At 41.4% G+C, this 8,544-nt stretch overlaps 1 pseudogene; it reads right to left on the bottom strand.

Annotated features, from left to right (window-relative positions):
- Positions 1-8,174: 8,174 nt before the first annotated feature.
- On the bottom strand, positions 8,175-8,292 carry LOC124614184 (annotated as a pseudogene).
- Positions 8,293-8,544: the final 252 nt, after the last annotated feature.

Raw genomic sequence — 8,544 nt, forward strand, 5'->3', positions numbered from 1 at the left:
TGTTGGCAGCTGCATGTGAACAGGACGTAGCGTTGCGCAGTTGGAGGTGAGCCGCGAGCAGTGGTGGATGTGGGGACAGAGATGGCAGAGCCTTGAGAGTGGACGATCTGGACGTGTGTCCGTCAGAAAAATGAAATTTGTGAGACCGGATGTCATGAACTGATATATATATATATTATGACTTTTGAACACTATTAAGGTAAATACATTGTTTGTTCTCCATAAAAATCTTTCATTTGCTAACTATGACTATCAGTAGTTAGTGCCTTCAGTAGTTAGAATCTTTTATTTAGCTGGCAGAATTGGCGCTCGCTGTATTGCAGTAGTTCGAGTAACGAATATTTTTGTGAGGTAAGTGAGTCATTAAAGGTATAGGTTATTGTTAGTCGGTACCATTCTTTTGTAGGGATTTTGTGTGTCAGTTTAGTGATGATCAGAATCAGTAAAGAGAGAAATGTCTGAGTACGTTCAGTTTTGCTCAGCTGTTTGAAAATCAAATAACGTAGAGGTTTTCCAGCACTGTGAGTCTTAATTTTTCTAAGGGGATGTTTCACCTGTAGAGGAGGAAACGTATGGTTAAAGTTGAAGCACCGTTATTCTTCGTGAAATACAATATTGCAGTGCCTGTGTTGTTTTAATGTTGTTTGCAATGTCCTTCAGACAGACATTCATGTCTGAAGCAGCAGGCACTGTAGGGTCAACAACCGTATGAACTACGAGAATTAAATTCGCATCTGCGAATCTCGCTGAAGTCTGGCAGCGCTCTGCATTGGCGACAATAAAAATTTGTGCACAATTTGCATTTTGCAAAATACATTACAGTAGCACAGGCAGTGCAGTAAGGTAACTGTGGAAGTTACGGAAATAGCTACGGTTGAGTATCTCAGTCATCATGAGGCGAAACGAGAGAATCTAAATAGTATGCTGCAGCCCCGCTCTAGCTGCTTGTAACTGTTTGTGAAACAATACGTACGCAACTATCATCCTCCTCGAGATAGAAGTTTCACACAATGCATGGCAAGTAAGTAGCGAATCTTCCCCAAGCTCTGGAATGTAAACGTTAACTTCGCTGTAGGCACTGTTAACCTTAGCACGCCTACCCTGGGTCGAATAGCCATGGAGGGAGTTCTAACATTTACTTGCTGTAAAAGAACTTAAAACTGATCCTCCACTCATCAGGTATGCTGTCTCCCAATATTTAATAACATATTACAGGTACTATTAGCAATTTGTGTCATTAGTTTTAAATGTCACTTAACGTTTTCTTATTTAAACCACACATTTGCATAACATTTATGTTGTAGCGTAATTAAACTAAACTATGTGTTAATCAGTTACTTTTTGTTCGAGTTCAGTGAATACATTATTGTCACACATATGCTTGTTGTGATGCAGAAAAGGCACCATTATAACTTAGAACTCTGTTCAACATAGCGTACACCTGTGTGGTGTAAGAGAGCTAAATAGCGCATTAAATGGTTACGAGTGTGAAGCAGTATAGAAATGTTGTACGACTTTGCTATAGAGCAGTGTTGTGTTTGATACTCGATACTCACTTCGAAGGTAGGTAAATGTCGTTTGTAACACTAAACAATATCATGAACAGCAGCCCACAGAAGAAGAGAGTGCTTAGGTTAGTTCTTCAAATATTTTTTTTTAGATATAATGTCGGAATCTTCATCTAAAAAAGGAAGCAGGAAAGATGACAGCATACTTTCTTCAAGCCCAAATTTTGAATCAGTTGTTATTCAAGCGGTAGGTGACGATGGCCATTTCCTGCGAGATATAAAAGCAGCTTCGGAAGAAAACCATGAAGTTGTTCCTCTTTGCATGAAGAAGTAGTGATGTTGATGAGCACGATCATGATGATGACGTAGGTAATAACGCCTCTGGACAAATAACTAATGAATCTGCTGACGTATATATTTCCGCAAATGGTATTCTATGGATTAAAAGCCCCCCTACCGACAACCCCCCCCCCCCCCCCCGCCCCCCCACTCCCAAGTGAAAAATAAAAGGCCTGCACACTAGTTGGTGAAATTTATACCAGGACCAGCAAGGGACATAACCACTTACACTTCAAAAAATGCTTGGGTTTTATATTTGACATTGTGAATGAAATTGAGAGATGCACAAATATAGAGGCAAGAAGAGTTTGTTTATCAAGAAAAATAAACTGGCACGATGTAACTACAGAAGAAATGTTCGCCTTCTGCGAAATATTGCTTTATATTGAAGCAGATAAAGGCTGAGATGTTCCAACCAGGGAACTTTTTCTGTTGGACTTGATCCAACCGTTAATGATCAGCAGGTCTTCTAATCGCCATTTACAGATCCATATAACTGGATATGGAGAACTTTATTACTATTCCTCAAACACAAAACAGTAGTAGCAACAGTATGGTTAATCTTCAGAAGAGAAGGTGTCCACTGTGTCCTGTTTCAAAGGGGAGAAAATAGATTGTATGCTGTAAGTTTACAAAAAATGTATAGCCAGGATCATAGCAGTCTCGTGTGCAAAACTGTAAAATCTGTGATGCTTTTTAGTTTAATTGTTTGTTCTTTGTCAGTATCATAATCATCAATATGTGAAAAGTTTGTGATAAATACTGGAGGTGGCTTATGTTTCAGTTTTCGTAACGCAATTTATTCAAAGAACGTTACTCAGGATTAAAAAGTATACACTTTTTTACTGAATGAAACTATTAAAAATCATATGTCTTAAACTGATAAGCCTTAAAACAAAATATTTTTGCGTGATAAAATACTTTTTTTTTTCATTCGAAACCTTATGTTATATATAACGGGTCCAATGGACTTAAGAGTTCGTAAATGTACAAATGATATACATCATGCATAGAGGGGCTAAGGCATGTTATGTGCTACACAACTACGTACTAAACAGACGTGTACAGTATTTACACGTACATTGTACTGATGTCCTCAAGTTCATGAGAATATTCCAAAACGAATACTACAGAAACGTATTTATCAATTACTGTGTAGATGAAGGCGCTCTGCCGTGGCAGTTTGATTACATTCTCTCTATCATGCAGGGTGAGTCAACTGCCCCTACTGCTGTTGTTTTATGCAACCCGCAACGTCTTATCTTGCCTTAGTAAACCACGCGCGAGATTTGCATATTCTGAAGCATGTAACGAGCAAACTATTAGTTCTACGGAAATATATGAACAGGACCTTTTTGTAAGAAATTTAATGTAGTTTTTGTACTGGGATAATTTTTTCGCTAAAGGACGTAGTTTTTGAGTTATTCAAGAAAAATTTACAAAAGTGACCTTCAAACGCACCTCTACTCCTACATTCAGCCCGCATCGTACGCTGTTCATGTCTCTCCCTCTTACTACTGTTCAAACATTTGTGATTGCATGAATTATTTTCCACATTCCAGTATTTTGGTCTTCGTTGACTGGCCTTATTACTCCACCAACTTAGTCGATCACTTACAAATTTGTGTAAGTGATGTTTGTGTAAATTTTACGCAAAAATTTTGTGAATTTTAACGACATAAAACGAACAATTACAACGTTGTATTCGTTAGGCCTTATGACTATGAAACTACCATGCTTGTAAGGATAAGGTTGGATCGAATTGTGCCGGCCGGTGTGGCCGAGCGGTTCTAGGCGCTACAGTCTGGAACCGCGCGACCGCTACGGGCATGGATGTGTGTGATGTCCTTCGGTTAGTTCGGTTTAAGTAGTTCTAAGTTCTAGAGGACTGATGACATCAGATGTTAAGTTCCATAGTGCTCAGAGCCATTTGAACCATTTGGATCGAATTGTCAACATAATTAAATTTATTAACGTTAACGAAATAGTATACTAAGTTGGTGACGTAACAGCCCAATCAATAAGAGACCAAATTAGGTCGAGTATCCGGAATAGTTCGTATAATCAGAAATTTTTGTAGGTGATAGGAGAGAGTGACACGAACAACACACATACTAGAAACCCTGACCGAAAACGTATCCTAGTACAAAATTTAACTACATTAAATTTGCTACAAAAATATTTTTCATTTTGCTGTAGGATTAACAGTTGGCACGTAGCAAGTGAGAGAATATGGAAATCTCGCGCTTGGTTTATTATGGTCAGTTGTAACATATCGGGTTGCTTAAAACGACGGAGCTAGGGGCAGCCGAATCACCCTGTATACGCATGTGTTAACAAAATATAAATAAAGGTAAAATAACTTACACTGTGTGTTTTGGCACTGTGGTGTTGTGTATTCGCTGCCAGCGAACATCAAAGTACTTTCCTCCCACATTTTCTTTTGCGAGTTTTTATCTGTATGTTCTTCGGATGACAAACAAGTCCCACAAAGCAGACCTATTCCTAAATTTTATAATGTATTTTTCCGTATCGCAGTCCATGATGACAGAAAATTCCTCCGCAGGAACGCAGGAACTGACAAATAAACAAATGTGAAAAGCCTACGCAGCTGTAACCGTGTCGACGGGTGGCCTTGTACTGGCAATCTATGGTGCGACGTGTCCCATGCAACTGCACGCAACTTCGGCCGCAGCGCTCAATGGCCGCAGGCTAGTCGCAGGAGAAAATAACGACCGAGCGGACGGCTGGCCGCTACCGACTGTCTGTGCGTTGCTATTGGTTTTCGGGGCGTGCCCACACACCCATCTCTAGAGTGTAAAAACAGTAGGACGATACAAACGTAAGGAGAAAATCTTCGACTCGGCTGCGTTGTACTTTCGCATTCCACTTATTCTTAGTCGCATTCAAGTCTTGTTGTTCCCGCGGCCACATTAGTGCGCCACCATCCTTAATCCCGTTCGTTATAGGTCTCATCGGACATTCTCCTTTATGAACTCTTCGGTGGACGGTATATTCTCGATGGGACAGGTGAAAGTGGCGACAGACCCTTGGTAGAAGAGCTCAACAGTCTGGAAACTGAGAAAGGATTTTTCTTCGTTTCTTACGACCTTTTTTGTCACATCACATCTGTAAACGAATCAACACGGTGTTTTAAAACATCGCTAGTGAAAAACTCAGCTTGCCCTTGGATGAAGAGCAGCAGGCAGGTTTCATATTTCTAGATTCCCAGAAAGCGCTTAACAGTGCCCCACCGTAGACTGTTTAAGAAAGTACGAGCATATGGAGTAGGTTACCGGATATGTGAGTGGCTCGAAGACTTCTTAAGTCATAGAACCCAGTGCGTTGTCCTCGACAGCGAGTCTCATCAGGAATAAGGGTACCGTCAGAAGTGCCTCAGGGAAGTGTGACAGGACAGCTATTGTTTTCTATGTACGTAAATGAACTGACAGACAGGATGGGCGGCAAATAGCGGTTGTTTGCTAATGATGTTGTGGTGTATGGTAAGATGTCGAAGTTGAGTGACTCTAGGAGGATACAACATGACTTAGATAAAATTTCTAGTTGGTTTGATGAATGGCAGCTAACTCTAAATGTAAAAAAAGTGTAAGTTAATGCGGATGAGTACGAAAAACAAAATCACAATGTCCGGATACAGCATTAGTAGTGTACTGCTTGACATAGCTCGTCGTTCAAATATCTGGGCGTAATGTTGCAAAGCGATATGAAGTGGAACGCGCATGTGAGCATGTGTGATGTCTCCGTTTGTCTCGGCTCGACGGTGATGGTTGTCCCAGTCGAGATGACGTGGAACGGCGTCCGTCGATCACGACAACGCCAATCTATAGCTATTATAAAAACAAACCCCTCGCGCATTTGGTTATTTTTCAGGTACTGTCTCTCAAAACTGATATCAACGTCTCGACGGAGCAGCACGCTGGAGTGTGTGCGCCGCCCTTGCTTGTAATTAATGCTATGGTGCTCAATGTCTATCGATCTTCTCCACTAATAAAAAGAGCGACTGCACCACTCGATAACGCGACGACTCCCTTGATCTAAAATGATAACCGAAAGTCCTTTGGATGCTCGCGACAGACTTTTCAATTTATGCGAACTTGCTGACTGTGGTTCTTATGCCGGGCTTGAGAATGGGTATTCAAACGTTGAAAGCATAGTCTTGAATCATCAGTCCATCACCAAAGCCGATGTCACATCATGATTTTTCAAGTATATTTAGTTGTTAATTATTAATCCGTCGTCAATGCGTCGCTACGTCGCGTATTCAGCAACTACACTATGTAATTCCAGAGATAACATACCCTTGAGCAATGTTCAGAATTCGTCATATTACGGTGTAAACATATTGTTGTTCACTGTTAAATTGTCACTAAATCACTTTTCACTTTTATGTTATCCGAAGAATCAGTTAATTCCACAAATACACTTTAAATGTCCATTATAAATGCACGAAAAATTGAAGTTGAATTAAAGTTTATTGTTCTTCGTAATTATTTGTCCCTACACTGAGCACACACACCGATTTTTCATTGTAAGTTCTTCGTGATTGCGTTTATTTGTTGCCTACTGAAGTCTAATAATTGAGTTTATGTCGGCGATCAGTCTCTTTCTGTGTCCTTTTATGTTCGTGACTACTACGTATCACGAAGGCTAAGACCCATCACAAATCAGCAATCACACGAGTTATTTTCTGTCACATATATCGACTATCCCGTTATCTGTCTAAACGGTAAAGATGATTTTACTTCAGTCCGACTTCTGACTAATACTTCCAGTCGTAAAACTTTTAAACTTCAGATCCGTTTTAAAACAATCTAGTAGCGCTTAGTCGGCTGGTGTGGCCGAGCGGTTCTAGGCGCTTCAGTCTGGAACCGCACGACCGCTACGGTCGCAGGTTCGAATCCTGTTTCGGGCATGGATGTGAGTGCTGTCCTTAGCTTAGTTAAAGTAGTTTTAAGTTCTAGGGGACTGATGACCTCAGATGTTAAGTCCCATAGTACTCAGAGCCATTTGGACCATTTTTTAAGTAGCGCTTAACATGCGTACTACTATTGCAAGAGTGCAAGAGAGAAGTGAACATCTCCATCGCCAAGTCCATTGTAGACTCAGCGAACTTACAGCTCGATGCGGCTACAACTCTCTTCTAGGATAAATGTTATTTTTGGTCAATTTATGGTCTGGAATTTAACCTTCGTAAATAATAGTTTTTGAATTATTTTTTAAGGTTTCTGTTTTGTATCATATGGTGTTCTTTCATTCAGTCCTTTCTTTATGATAAGCATTAGTATTTACATAACATTCCTGCTAATCAAACTGTCAAGTGTGTAAATTTTGTTGTCAGTAGCTGTCATCACTGTCAGGATGACTGATTTTTCTATTTCTTTTTGCAACAAAAGTATGTTCATTATGGGTTCTATAATTGGAGTGTTACAGATTGTGGTAAGCTTGATTGGGGGAATTTTAGGAAAGCGTGGATCAGCTGCAAAGTAGACCGGATATAGGACACTGGTGCGATCTTTTCTTGGATACTGCTAGAGTGTTTGGGGTCCGCACCGGGTCGGATTAAAGAAAGACATCGGAGAAATTCAAAGGCGGAATGCTAGATTTGTTACCGATAGGTTTGAAAAACATGCAGGTGTGAAGGAGATGCTTCAGTAAATGAAACGGGAATCACTGGAGGTAAGGCGACATTCTTTTTGAGGAACACTACTGAGAAAATTTACAGAACCGACATTTCACATTGTCTGCAGGACGATTCTCCTGCCGCCAACACACATTTCGCGTGAGATCCACGAAGATAAGATACGAGACATTAGGGCTCATACGGAGGAACAGGAAAGGAAATGACTAGAAGTAGTAGTACTGGGAAACCTCTGCACGCACCGTACGGTGAGTTGCGGAGTATGTTTGTAGATGTAGATGTAGAGCTCACGGTGCACTGGCTCTGCTAACAGTTGTTCCATCTTCAGGAGCATTTCCTCTGTCTGCTCTGGTGATCGCGGTGCGTTCATCCCTCCTGAGTTCATAACGACACTTCCTTTCCTCCGTTAATATCCTTCGGTCGTTTCGCTTTACACAGAATTCTTTATACCTTCTGCCTTATTTTCCCTGCCTGAATCATCTAGGCTCAACGGTACCGATTGGCCGCCGTGTCATCCTCAGCCCACAAGCGTCACTGGATGGGGATAGGAGGGGCATGTGATCAGCACATCGCTCTCCCGGCCGTATGCCAGTTTACGAGACCGGAGCCGCTGCTTCTCAATCAAGAAGCTCCTCAGTTTGCATCACAAGGGCTGAGTGCACCCCGCTTGCCAACAGCGCTCGGCAGACCGGATGGTCATCCATCCAAGTGCTAGCCCAGTCCGACAGCGCTTAACTTCGGTGATTTGACGGGAACCGGTGTTACCGCTGCGGTAAGGCCGTTGGCTGTATGAATCATTGGAAGAGACAAATAACATGCTTCGTCTACGCTGATGATTTCTTCAATGGGAATTCTCTTACGTGTAGTCGTGAAATTGAGACGTTTCCCCAGCAGTGCGATAGCTTCTCCACCGAGTTCCTCAGACGAAAGGTATAATGCCACTCGTTTTCGTTCAAGAATGGCACCTTCCCCGTGCACTTTACTTGCTAATTTGTTGCATTTCTCTTTTTGCTTCAAAGGACTGACACTTGATACCCC

This window comes from Schistocerca americana, chromosome 4, assembly GCF_021461395.2.
Source record: "Schistocerca americana isolate TAMUIC-IGC-003095 chromosome 4, iqSchAmer2.1, whole genome shotgun sequence".
Classification (NCBI taxonomy): Eukaryota; Metazoa; Arthropoda; class Insecta; order Orthoptera; family Acrididae; genus Schistocerca; species Schistocerca americana.